This window comes from Pteropus medius, unplaced genomic scaffold, assembly GCF_902729225.1.
Source record: "Pteropus medius unplaced genomic scaffold, Ma_sr-lr_union100, whole genome shotgun sequence".
Classification (NCBI taxonomy): Eukaryota; Metazoa; Chordata; class Mammalia; order Chiroptera; family Pteropodidae; genus Pteropus; species Pteropus medius.
In genome coordinates, this window is record NW_024349225.1 from 3,195,409 (window position 1) to 3,210,691 (window position 15,283).

Sequence of the window (15,283 nt, forward strand, 5' to 3'; positions counted from 1 at the left end):
TAACATGATTTGCTGTACAACCTACATAGTAGAAAACAATTTAATAAGTTACGCTTCTCTGCTTAGATTATATTCTACCTTGAGTTAGTTTTTTTTATTGCTGTTATCATTGCTGCTCAACCATAATACAGGTTTCTCTGCTTGTGTTTGCTGACGCTTCACATTATGTGCATCGCTAATCTCCTACCTCAAAAATTTCCCCATCCATTTGCTGCTTGATGAAAATATTCTCTCCATGAACTTAAACCAACTGGTGATAAACTTTGCAATAGAAATTTTTTATATTTAAACATTGAGTAATTGCACACACACATTGCCTGGAGACCACGCATCTCAGACAGCAGTCATTTTTTTAACCAAGAGTTTTTTAAGTCACAAATGGTTATAACTGGTTCCGTTAACAGTGGATATTTGCCTGGATAATATTAAATCACTAACATATCTGTAGACTGTTAAAGGGCTTCAGTAATAAACTTTATACACTTAAATTTTAAATAAACATCAGTTTTAATAGATTCAGACACAAATTCTATACTACCTCCATTGGTTCTTCTTGGGTTTGTTTACATTTAACTTCTCAGTGTTTCTTGGGCTAGATACATTCTCTTGATACAATTCTTAAGCCTCTTCCCTATAGCACTCAGAGTAATTGAAACATACCTTCTTGCTTTGCTATTAATTTGTTAGTTAAACTAAATTGTTGCTTATTTTTATTCATCAGGTGACTCAAAATCAATATCACTAATTTCGCCATTGGATCAGCCTTTCTTTAGCTCTTCAGATCGTCTTAACTATGAGATACAGGTTCAAAAATGTCAGCTTCAGTTACAATAACCCTTCATGTAATGCTAATTCTTCCAAGTAACTAAACTGGTTTGTACACAAAAGGCACTCAAGTCACTTTAGAACAATGTGTGTGGACTCGTGCCTAACGCATGTCAGGAAATCTGTGGAACTTCTTGATGTGGAAGCCATTGACACAGTTAAAGCTGGGAGCATCAACCGATAACAAGGCAGATTACTGTTGACAACGACTTACAACAATTTGGATAATTTTATTGTTCTTAGGGTCTTACAAATACAATAACCACAGCCCTTCCTCCTTAGCCTTTCGGTGTGTTTAATTCCACCTGGAACTCATTTTCTCAAGAAAGTCACTTGGGCATGATTGCCCCTTTGATAACTACTGGAGACCAAAACATATTCTAACTAGAAAAGTAAAAATTTATTTTCGAATCATCTGGCTGTTTTGTCTATATGATGCCAAACATCTGTATATTTGGGATGCCTCCAGATGATTGACTGAATTTTTTTCATTTTCAACCAACATGGTTTCTGGCATCATGGAAAAAGAGCATTAGGCTTTGTTTACATGGTGGCCTCAAGCCAATTTCTAAAGAGTAAACGGGTGCCTACCCACATGAACTGCCCTGTCTGATAAGAGGAAACATCTGCTATTAGTTACTTCTTTGTTCTGTATCCTAAGAGGGTTGTAGGAGGTGGAAGCATGGATGACTGATAGAGGTAAAATCAGAGATAAAAATAAGGGCTACATCTTGAAAGGCCTTCAAAACTATGTTAGACCACTAGAAAACCACTGAAGTACTATAAGCAGGGAACTAATGAATTCACACCTGATTTTAGAAACAATCACTCTGGTCACAGGTTACTAATTTGATTAGAGTCAGGATAACTGGAGGTGGTAAGTTGTCTATAAAAAGTCTACTGATGTAATCTAGGTGAGAAATTGATGATAGCCTGGACTACAGAATGGACTACAGTGGTGATGAAGGGACAGTGACGATTTTTGAACAGTAGCGGGAATGATCAAAAATATACTTTAGGAAAATGACTATGATAGTGCTAGATAGGACAGAGTAGAAAGGAAAGCATTTGGAAGCTGGAATAATAGACTACATGAAAACTAAGGGCCTGAACGAGGGTAATGGCTTTGGGAATGGAGGAGGAAATAGATATGAGAGAGGTGGAAAAGTTAGTATGCCTAGGATTCAGCAGGATCTTTGCATAAAGAGTAAGGATAAAGGTATATTCCAAGACTAGTGAGGTTTCAAGGCATGCACCAAGAAGAGAATACCAACAAAGGAAATGAGGAAATCAGGACTTCAGCTTTGATGAGAAAGGAGAGTTCACCATGACATGTTGGTGATATCCAGATATGGCTCAGTGGAGATATTGAACAAGTGGTTTTAGAGGGCAGAACTGGAGCTTAGGTATGAGGCTGGAACCAGATATATAGATCTGAAATCAGAAAAATGAATGAAATTACCAAGGAGAGAAGAGGGTAGATGACCTGCTGTTATATCATACAAGAGAGAAGAAGAGACTAATCTGGGGATCGAAAAGGAACAATCAATCCTCAAGAAAGATAGGAAGAGTAAATCGGAGATGCCAGGATCACATGAGCTATGTGGCACCACCCTTGTGCCCGTCACCCTCTACCATTTATGCTTCCCAGGCATAGGACTCTTCAAAACTTTCCTACTCACCTGAGCTGCCAATTTTGTAAAGAGAAAGGCCACTCTAGGACTGTGATAAAAGAATTCCTTTCTCTTAAACGACGGACTACCTCTGGCTCTCGAAAAGTAATTATTTTGACAATTAATTGGACTATGATCATAATTCCCTCATGTCTCATTCTTGCTATGATTTGTGTGACTTGGAAGAGTTCTCTGCTTTACCGATGACCCTCGTTTCTCTGGTCCATCTACCTTTTTCATTCTTCTTGCGTCTTTGCTCTGGGGACTTGATCCACACATTGATTCAATTGTTTCTCTCTGGATTGAGCCCAACAAATCTCCAGTCTACCTGCCTGGATCTCTGAGCTAAGGGAGTCTGTCTCTAGAACCATGAACATAATAATAGACCACATTGTTTATGCCTATATGTAAGTCAGCAATTACCCCTTTTTTCTGACCCGCTTCTAGCTTCCAGTGGCCACTGGCTCCATCGCTCTGTTTATAATGTAGAATTGACATTTTTTAGTTTGAATATATTTAGGCTACATCTCAAAACAGGGGGAGTTCAAGAAGGGAATGAGTAAACCAAATATTGCAGAAAGCCTGAGACGATAAGAGAGAAAGGATTATTGCATTTTATAGGGAATAATAAATATTTAAAGACACTAGAGTGTTGATAGCAAAAGAAAGACTACAGTAGATAAGGAAGAATGAGTTTCTCTATTTATAGAAATGAAGTCCATGTAAGCAAATATTAAGTATTAATATCCACTACTTAAGTATTAAGTATTAAATCCCACTTATTTAAGGTAGGTTTTATTCAGCATCTTACTTAACATCTTTTGTAAGATTCTATAATGGAAATTTCAGTTGGAGGTATTTTCTCTCTCTCTCTCTCTCTCTCTCTCTCTCTCTCTCTCTCTCTCTCTCTCTCTGTGTGTGTGTGTGTGTGTGTTCTTGTAGACGGTGCATGGTCGGTACAATTTGTACTCTCAGCAAGAAGAGTTCCCTGCTGCTTAGTTTTTAACCATATCATTGCTTCCCACAATTAACCACTTTTTTCAGAAAGTGATCCCTGTTGATGTCAAATCCTCTCCAGCTAGTCCCTGCCAGACATTTATTGGAGACACCAACACAGAAGAAAATCAATACAGCTATGAGGAAAATAAAATGAGTTTATAGAAAGCTGTATTCAATAAACAAGGAGCAAGGCTAGCATTTTCCTGCCTTCTTAAAGCACTAACAATATTATTACAAACGCAAAAAGGACAAGCTTGAGAACAAATTCTCTCTTCTACACTGGGCGTCCCACATTCCACTGGCATCCTGGAATGTGGAAACTTGGTTTGAGGGCAGAATCCAACTCAACTGGCAATAAGAAAATCTCTGACCCAGAACTCTTGAACTATTCACAGGAGATTCTCTGTAGCTTCTAGTTGTCTTTGGGTATCTAAAAAGACAAGGTTGCTTTGAAAATATCCAAAGCTTGGAAACCATCTCTTATGTAATAGTCTGGGATGAGAAACATAAGTATAGCTACTGTCCAATCAGTCGATTAGTGCTTAGAACTTATAAAAACTGAAGATCTTGCCATGAGTGCATTTTAGAGGATAGTACAAGCAGTTTTGCATGGTTTCTTGGTCATTTATAGCTGACATTGTTGTCAACACAGCATCCTGTTAGCCTTTCCTCTTTGAGGGCAGACCCCTGGTTTTCTTCTGGTGTCCACCACTTCCCCATGGGACTCAGTAGAGAATGACCCTACCCTGAAGCCACATGTCAATCCTGGTGAGTGTAAACCAGTATGAGTGAACCCTTTCTTCTTGCTAATGACGAATTTGTAGGAGGGCATATGATCCAATTCCAACCAATGAGATGTAAAGGGGAGTCTGCTGGGGACTTCTGAGATATATTTCCCAGCTCCCTTTTTTTGCCTGTCATTGCTGGGCCTACATGTGACACCTCCTCCAACCACGGGGATACTCGATCTGAGGACAGAAGTGGCAAACACCCAAGTGGAGGGCAGAAGGACCCTGCACCCCTGACCTTCTCCATGAGTGAGAGAATCTGGTAATGCAGAATCCCACCTGCCCTGTGGACAGCCAATTCTGGGAGGTAACCTTTTGTTTTTTATTTACAGAATCTGATATTTTAAAATTACAAACAAATGCATTTTAACTGTTTCAGGATCTACCATTTCAACACATGTTACTGAAGGGCCCAAGTGACCATGGCATAGGTTGTAGAATCAAGTATTTAATAATATTCAAAAGCAGGAAGCATAAATCAGAAAAGCTTTACTGTTGCACATGAAGAAGCCACAAGAACCATGTCTTGAAAATCAGTCTCTGAAAAATCACCTCGAATAATAATTGCAGTATTACCATGACCATTATGTGTCAGGTACAATGCTACCTGTTTTACATATCATCTCATTTATTTCTCTTATGAATATTGTAAGGTAGGTATCAATATTCCCTAATTTTCAGATGAGGATCACAGACTCTAAGCAATTTCTGTAGGCATATCATGAGTATAATAATAGTAATACTAATACTTATTTTGTGCTTACTGTATTTTAGGTATTTCCTAAGCACTTTCTATGTCTAGCATTAACTCATTGATCATTATATCAACTCCATGGAAAATACTTTTATTGTATTTTATTGGGGAAGCAGATGCACAGAAGATGTAAGCAAATTTCCCAAAGCCACATAAATATTAAGTGGCAATGTATAACTGCAGAGCCTGTCCACTTACTGCCTCTCTATGTACTAGAGCCATGATTCACAATTATGGCCTTTGTCTGTCTAAATTCTATGCCTATGCTTTTCCCTCTAGGTTGGGTAAGGATGTAAAAATATATTTTGGTGCCTGTTCTGTTATAGATACCCAGAATAAAATTAAAACTAAAAACGAAAAACAAAACCAAACAATTCTGATTACATGAATGATGCTGGCAAACACTTTAGTTTGGGCAAGGGGAAATCAGACAGCTTGGTTCCTTTTTGACTCCAGAGAGCTTCTGTGTGTCCTGGAGAATGACAAGGAACAAGGAGCTTATAAACAAGCCAGTGTCAAGGCACACATGGAGACAGAGTTCATGTCCTTCTGTAACAAGTCAACCAGAGTGAGGCAGATAAAATCTTGTCCCACTGTTGTAGCTGATGGAAGAACTTAACATGGTTATTCAGACAGTGAAACTTACTAGAAGTATGGAAGGATCAAAAACATATTCAAAAGGAGATGTAGACAATATAGAGGAAAGAATGAGATACTCTAATACTATTCACTTTGTCTTGCTAAAGTCCTTATTGATTGCTTAATTGAATACAATGTGTAATTGAGTATTCATCTCTTTTTTTCATTCAATAAATATTTACTATCAGGCTGGCTCTGCTAGGCTCTGCTAGGCTCTAGCAATGCCCCCCCCCGCCCCGATATCTTCCCATCACATAGAATAATAATCTGAGGAATAATCTGAGTCCTTACTTCAGTCCCTAAGAATCTCACCACCGCTGTCCCACTGACTACCGCCTTTGGCCCTGCTCATTCCGCTGCAAACACACTGCTCTCCCGTCCTCTGATAGAAGAGGTTGGATATGATTCTAGCTCAGAATGTTTGCTCTGTATTCTCCCCCTTTCTCTACCCAGACAACACTTCTTCCCGATACTTGCACGATGGCTCATTCCCTGACTTGATTCAGGCGTGTGCTCACATGTCGCACCCGTCACTATCCTCTCGCTCCATTTTGATTCACAATACTTATTACATATTTATCTGTTCATTTATTTTTTACGGTCTCGCTGCTCCTGCTTAACTTTTGTAGGGGCTTTGTTCAGTTTGTGGCTATATCCTTAGCACTTAACTGTTTAGAGACTGACACATAGTTGGTCCTCAATAAATATTTGTTGAAAAAAGAAAAGGTGACATTAATGAATACAGTAGGAGCTCTAAGATACAGCCGAAGCTCTCCTCCAGCGACTTACAGCTCAGCACTACCATAGAGAAAAAGCTAAAGTGTTCAATAATGTTATAATTTAAGAAAACAGTTGTCTATTATATAGTAGAGTTAAGCACAAATCCCCAAATGGTTACCTTTTCCATTTTTACCTCTGAACATAGGCTAATAATAATGAATTTTAAGGCCAGTTACTGCTGCAATGTTTTAAATTTGCAAGTGTTCTTTCTATTGCTATTGTTGATATGGAAATTATGAGTTAGCTCTTATTTAATAGTGCTGGTAAATTGGGTCTTCCCTTGTAACACAGAAACTTGTAATGCAATGATTAATACGGGGTGGGAACACTAGCAAAAATTAGAGCAAGCCAGAAGGATATTGTCCTTGATTCCATGTCACACCTAAAATCGACTTAAATGAATTTTGCAACAGCCTTCACATTTGGAAATGTGGGTCGCGTGAGCAACTTCTACCCAAGCAAATCTAGTACATTCCATTTTTGTGCTGAGCATGGGGTTGGCCTGAAAATTGGTGCCAAAACCAGATGTTTGACTCTGTAAAAAGGGCATTCCACACATTCATCAAGAACACTTCTTGGCAAATTCAAGCCAATGGTATAGGACACATATGTGTCTCCATGGTCGATAGTGCAGAAACCACACTGGTTATTTACAGGAAGCATTGTAAAATTGGATGTATTTATAGAAATGCCTATGAAACATGCAGTTATTTTTAACAAGAAAGAATTGAAGTTGTTTAGTGCAGATGCATAAATTGTCTTACAAATGAAATGATTGATGGTAAAACAATCCACACTTTCAGATATCATCTGATAACTTCTCCATCAGTGCTTATTGTATATGGCAATAGACTGGGGAATTGTTCAACAAGCTATAATAAGCATGGATCTTGATCTCTGGGAAAAGTGCATGCTCTCAAAGAAGAAAGAAAGACTCATGCTTGCGGAGAAATCAAATGTGCTTGAGAAACTCACCACACTTCTCATGACCATCAGCACACAGCATAGAGCCTGCTAGATCAAGTCTCTGCTCTTCTCGTTGGTCTTTATGGGTTGTAGTGATAGATATGACTAAATTCTTCAGTGGGAGCTCATTGTGTCCTCTGTACTAATGAAAACTCTCAACTGATAAATAAACAAGGAACAAAGCAACCGTGTTTCTGATTACTTACAGATTATGTGAAGATTGAGATACAGATGATGTCTAGAAAAAAGGCAACTCCCAATTCAAGGTGTTATATTATAAAGCCCTCGACAGACATCCCTCTACCTTACCCCCACAGATATGCGTAAACACAAAGTGATAAGAATCCAATGGAGGAAATGTCATTATAGAGAGGGAAAGTCTGTCTTCTTAGGCAATATAGGTTTTGAATGGAAACACAAAGTCTGAGTACGATGTGACAATTATAGGAAAGGAAATCTCATGGTGGATGGAGATGAGAGGAACGAGTACACATTTTTGTGACAGTGTAATGAGGTCTAATCTGAAAGAGCTGGTAAGAACAAGACTATATAGGAATTCTGGCCAAACGGAAAAATAGATGATCTCGCCTATTTCTTCACACTGTGTCTCCATAATTTAAAACAGTGTCTGGCGTGTAGTAGAGATTCAACAAATATTTCCTGGAGGAAAAAAAATCAAGCAAACTTGAATTGAACTGCCTATGATATTATCATTGAATAGGGATCACCAAGCACCAGAACAATAAACCGAGATCAAGGGGAGGGAGAGAGCTTTCAAAGCTTTATTGACAAGGTATTCTCATTTATCAAGCTCTGACACATAAATAGATTGGAAGTTGTCACTCCTATCCTTACAAGTAGAAAAAAAGCTAACAAACTGAAATCAATGCCTTTTCTTAGGCTCTTCAGCAAATTGAGGTCATAGGGCAAACTACCACCCTGAAATATGGAGAGAAAGGAAAATACTGAGAATCACTGTTGATATCTGCTTACCTGGAGCAAAAGCTGCAGGAGCCATAAACTGATAGAAACACCTAAATGGTAATTTTGCTGAATTGTTAGAGGCCGAGAATGAGAAGCTAGTGTGAAGGTGAAAATAATTACCGGAGCTGAGTCTTCAGGGTGCACCCACATTTTCATGGGTTTCACATGCAGGAATCCTGCTAGAGTCTCATGATAAAGAGTCCCCCGCCCCCCAAAATCTCCTGTGTTTCTGGCAAGGGGAGAAGTGACCCATATTTGAAATATGCCCAGCGCATTCTCCTTAACCAAGGCCTACTATACAAGGGAAAAGATGTTGCAAGAGCCATCTGGGGGAAGGACAGACTAACCCAACTCCAGCCTCCTCTAGCCTTGCTATCTCTGCGAAGGCAGATGGGGAGATAAGAAAGCTTCTGCAAGTCAGAGCCCAGGGCCACAGACCCACTGAAGACTGAGGCTGAATCGCAAGATCGCTTCCCCTTCTCCACACCTTACACCACATTGCTGGAGCTCCTGTACACTAACAACGAATTAGGGCTGACAGAGCAGCGTGGCATCACCTCTTTTTAAGGAAAAACTTCCTATAGAAACCCGAAGACAACAGGGGAAATTAAAACCAAGGACACAAGGGCAATTTAAAGTCTCAGAAACCTACAGCTACAGCAAAAATTAAACAGCCCACCTTCTAGCCAGATTAACACAAAACCTCACATAAAAGGACTGCCTTTTTCAGTTTCTATTTCCTGATAAATTATGTCCAGCTTTTTAGTAAAAAATTATGATGCATGCTAAAAGGCACGTTAAAGCACAGTTTGAAGAGACAAAGGAAACAGCAGATCCAGACTCAGATATGACAGAAATTTTATCATTCGAAATTTTGAACTGAATTTTGTCACTTAAAAGTGAATTATCACACAGAGAACTTAAGATGACTATAATTAATATGACAGGGCTCTAATGGAAAAAGTAGACAACATGCAAGATCAGATGGGTAATGTAAGCAGAGAGATGGAGACTCTTAGAAAAAATCAAAAGAAAATGCTGGAAATTTGTAAACATAGTAACTGAAATAAAGAATGCTTATCGTAGACTAGACATGGCTGAGGAAAGAATCGGTGAGTTTGAAGATAGGTTAGTAGAATCTCTTTGAACTGAAATATGAAGGGGAAAAAAAGAATGAAAAAATACACTATCCAAAGGGAGAAGGCTAAATAAGAGACACATGATAGATGATAGATGACAGATATACATACGCATATATATGTACATGTATATATGTGTATGGTGTGTGTGTGTGTGTGTGTGTATATATATATATATATGGTATATATATGGTATATATACATGTACATATATGTGCATATATTAATTTATATTTTTTAAATGTAGTAAATATTTATATAGCACTCCATAGCAAGCAACTTTCTAAAATTTTTCTATATATTGACTTATTGATCCTTCAAACAACTTCATGAGATAGGTGGTATTAGTGTCCTTATTTTAGTGATGAGGCTGTAGAGGTTGCGCTGCTCAGTGGTAGTCTAAGTGCCAGGATAAAGAAAGTAGATAGAGGGACAGTGAGGAGTCACAGATTTGAATCTAACCAAAGTCAGCGAATGACCAGGGGATTTGACGAGCACATTGCTAAATTCAAATAAAATAGTTAATTAAAAGCTACAGCAGGTTATAAAGTCCAAGACTGTGAACTGACTCCACTGTGGCCTATCTTGTGGGTAAAGGACTTTTAATGAGAAGTAGAGGATCAAACTAAAAATGCTGGATGGGCGAGAAAGTGGAAAGGCTTGACTACCAGGATTGAGCAACAGGCAACGGGAACTGTGGAAGTATATGAATTAAATAGGTTTTGATAAGCAGGAAGTAGATAGAGATGGGTGAGCTAATTAGGCTTTCACTGTATTACAAACATAATTATGAACTAAGTAGGTGATGAGTACTTAAAGGTGACTAAATTCCTCTGCAGTGTGGAGACAAATGATCCTCATGATAACCTGAGCACCAAGAGAGGAGAGCATATAATAGAGAAGAGACAAGGAGTGAGCACCTCTTAGACTATCTAGGAGTTCTCAAGTTCAAATTCAAGAACCGTCTCTCTGCTCAGCCTGCCATCCTTATCAACTCTCATTATTTATTGAAAACCCATTATATTCCTTGTGAAATTCTAGGCACCTTGAGAATTCCCATAGCACAAAAAAGATGGCCTAATCTTTGCCTTCTATGAGGTCACATACTGATGAAAACATTTCCTTTTGATTTGGGGCCAACTGCTAAAGTTGTATGTTTGAACACATAGATGCCTTTTTTTTTTTTTTTTTTATGAGCAAAGCACAAAAGCAGAGGCTTAGCAACACTTTTGGAAGCACAAAATCTGTTATCATTATCTAGCTTTCCAGAAACATCTGGAATTTGAGTTTCTGTTTTCATTATTCTGGAAAGTAATAAGCCTCCTCCTGATGTTCACCTCCAGTTGACCTTATTGTATCAATGTTTAAAAGCAGACCAAGATTTGTCTATGGAGGTAACATTTAAGACGTTACCTGTATCATCTCATGATCCGTATTGTCCAGAATCATTCTGCGTTGAAAGTGAGATAGAAATGACTATTAAGATATAATTATGGAGGAAATTTAACTTTGGGTGGTGAACACACAATACATATGTATTATTGAATTGCACACTTGACGCCTATATGATTTTATTAACCAATGTCACCTCAATAAATTTAATTTTAAAAAGATATAATTATGTTAATTAGTGGATATTTGGTTCATGCCAAAAGGTCTTTGATATTCAGTTCTGTCCAAAATGTCCAGAGAGATATTTGGTCAATAGTTAATATAAATCCTGCTGTTCTACAGGATTCAGACTCTGACTCATCTACCTAACCCCATGTTCCATTACCAGCTAGGCTAGTGAAGGCAAGAAGGGTTATTATTGGCAATACAGCCACAGCACAATTTTCGAACCAAAAAAAAAAAAAGAAAGATAATATTTTTTATGTATTAATTCTATAAACCAAAATTATAAATATATGTTATGGGTTATATGAATTCAGGGATGTTTTCTAAGCATGAATGTTTTTGATAGCAAAATTCCAGTTGTTTCCTGATGTACGGTATCTTAAAAACCACTGTTTCATAATTTTTCCAGTTTTTAGATGGAGGGTATAAATCTAATCCTTGTTACCTGACCCTGAAAAGAATTCGAGACCGAGAGATCTGAACTTCAAAATTCCTCTGAACATCCTTTCCTAATAGAGAAATCCTCTCCCAGCTGTCCAGCTCTGGAAAAAATAATATTTAAATGATTGACTCTCGAGTTGACACCCATTCTTGTCTGGATACATCCTGCCACTTTGCATTGCCTCTAACCTATAAGACATTGCCTGGACTGAGTGACAGGAAGACAATCTTTACATCAGTACAACTACAAGACATTACCAAGAGGAGCATGCGTAAAAGTGGATTCCAATGGTGTTAAGCAAATGGAGATATGACGTGAGACTTGATGGGGGCCAATTCATAGTCACATGTCCCTTCACCTGAGATTCAGAATTTGTTATTTTGAGATCCAGGGAGTTGGTTAATAGTTTATTGGGTTAAATAATCAAAATATGGACTCGGTCAGGACTTATATTTATTGAGATCAAACTGTCAGAATTTCCCTGTCATACTACAGAGAGGAAAAAGTCCAAAGGCCTCAGAAAGTAGAAATACATAAGAATGAATCTATTATGTGCAACTTGCTCAGCCACTCCCAGCCATAACACCCAGGTAGGTCTGGAGAACAGATAATACTGTAAGAAATGCATTTGTATATAGTTAATAATATCATAATAATTATGTATAGTACCAGGTTGGTATTAGACTTATTGAGATACATTACTATAGACTAATTCTGCCTGTTGATGAACTTTATATTAATAAAATACTATGGCATTCGATTACTTGTGCACTGTGGCAGAAACAGGAGGGAGACAGAAGAATAAAATGAGAGCTCCCCTCCCAAAAGGTTCAACAAGCTGGCCGTGTCCTTTGACACAGGTCATTGCTACACAGGTCATCACTCTTTTTTTATCCTTTTTTGTGAATGTTTATTTCTTTTTGGAATTTTCTAAAATTTTTTAACATTAAATTTACTGTGACAATATCGGTTAGTAACATTATTTAAGTTTCAGGTGTACAATTCTATAATACATCTTCTGTATGTTGCATTGGGGGTCAAATTCCTAAACCCACCTTTGTAAATACCTCTTATGACTAAACTCTTTTAATTATCCTATTTTGAGTATGGTATCCGTTTCCTGCTGACTGAAATAACATTTTTTCCTCTTAATTCCTCTTCTTCTTGAGAAGCGAAATGCCAAAGGAAAGAAAGAAATAAGTCTTAATGTGGATATGAGACTGAAATGTTCGGCAGGACTAAAATTGGTCCAGACTTTTGAATAACTGAAAGTGAGTAGCAATCTACGGAATCAGCCTAAAAGATCATTCATATGGCAAAATGAAAGTCAGCAGAAATGGGTCAAAATAGTCATTGTGGTAAAAAGAATTAAAACCATTTCTTATTTGTTGCCTCTCAACAATTACCCCATTTATACCAGGCATCTCAGTCACTGTGTGAAGTCATTTTCAAAAAGGCATGACCTAATGTAAATAAAAAGGAATTCCAAATATCCTGGCGTCCCGCAAAGAAAATGAAAAATACCCAACTTATAAATCATAATGACACTTCTCGAAAAGTTTTTTGCTCCCTTAATTCCTGGTCCCCCTGCTAAACAAGTCACATAGTTACAGATGCTCTGCATCCTTTGAAGATGATGACATTCTCCCAAATTCTTCCCGATTCTTTAGACTATCCATAAGTTTTCTATCTATTGTCCTTCTCAACTTTTTGATACATACACACAAACTAAATGTTTCCGAATTTTTAAAGTTTTGTTTGATCTGTTTCATTAATTTCTCACATTCTCTACAAAAAAGAGACTGCTCCCACAAGAGAGGGAGGGACGGAGGGAGTCAGAGAGAGAGGGAAGAAGCGACACTGTGGATCTGACCGGGCAAGCAGACAAGAATAAGTACTGCTTGCTGCATTCCTTCACCTCTTTGTCCATTCTCTCTATTCTGCATTACCAAAACAAAAATTGAAAAATTGTTTGGAAAAACAAAACTCACCTAAAGAATAAGGGAACTAAAAATGAAATGCTCAGTGGTTAAAGGACAGCGTGGGAGGCATCACTCTTTAATCGTTCCCTTCACCTGAGGCTTAGGACAGCACCTAAGTAATGGTATGGACCCAGTGTTTGCAAGTGAAGTTTTTTTATGCCCTGTGAGAAGGATAGAAGTGACTTGGATCATTTTGGTGTCTCTGACACTGATGATTTTGAACATAAAAATTTGGAATTGAAGAAGCCTTTCACAGAAAGGTTTCTAAGGTTTCTAAGATAGCTGTGCTATCCTAACACATTTTACTTTTATCCAGGCGGTGCATACAGATGTGGATGAAAGGGCTCACGAGGACACATACATTCAGTCCTGTGTTTTGCACGGCAAATGCTATGGCAGCGCCTTCTGCTAGTTTGACCTTCTTCTAGACTGCATTTTTGGGGTTATGGGGAATACCTGTCAATTCTGGGTTAACCTCTGTGCACCGTGTAAAATGTGCTATGTACAGTATCTCATGTCTACAACAGCTCTCTTTGGTGTGACTCCATTAGATGAATTTTAAAACTCGTTTAAAGCTTTTTATTGTATTTTATTATACTTAAAAACAATAACTTCTTGTGGTTCACTCAAAGTGGTTCCTCGGGACTATTACTTTCCTTTTGCGGGGTTCCTTTTTATTGGGTGTCAGGTTGGTCTGTCAGTCACTGTTCTCTCCCAGCAGCCCTTGCTCTGCTGTGTTGTTAGAAGACATGCCTCAAGGTACTTGCATTTTCTAGAGGCAGTAAGTTTTTTTGAATTTGAAAAAGTTGTAATGGTCCTTGGTAAATATTGTAGCAACTTGTAGGCTATCATTCGACATGTCTCCTAGTAGAGTCCATTTCTGTAATCTGCAGTGAGGTCTGCTAGGGAGGCTTTCCAATACCGTTATGAAAAATACTAAGCACACCAAAAATAAAACATTTAGTCAAATAAATATTTTGATGTCTACATTTGCCAGCAAAACAAAAAATAAAAACACACCACATTGATAGTACTTTGATCTTTCCCTTTTCCTTCCTCTTCAGCTAAACTTCTTATCATTCACTGAAGTTACCTGCTATTTTGATCAAATCAAACCCAGAGGAATTTGGCCAAGTGAATGAATATGGGAAATCAACTGCCCCCCACACTCTCTAACTGTGGAATTGCCAAGAAAAAAAATGGGCTTTTCAAACATATTGATTCAGAGTTTGGAGCTGCTTTCAAAGGTAGTAATACAACACCCACCCCCACCACCCTGTCGGATCCCAAATCTCAAAAGAGACAGCAGAAAAAGCTATTCTACCAGTTACCTCACATAACCCCAAATTGCTACTCACACACATTAAAAAGGTCATTTAAAAATATTGCTTCAATATCTTGAATTTAACCTAATGGATTAACTTTGTATAATTTTATATCTTCTGAGAGCCAGAACCTTCCTACACTGAAAATGAATTATTCCTTCATAGGAAATGTTCACGAGGATTGTAAGCTCAAGAGAGTGCTGATTAATGCTTTTAAAAAAAAACCTCTCTGGCTGCACTGTTGAGAATTACAGGAAATGTAAGAATGGAAACTGGGAGAATAGTGAGGAGACAATTCTAAGAGTCAAGGCAAGAGATTATAGGGCTTAACCCAGGACGTAGCAGTGGTGGTGGAGAAAGGTGGACACGT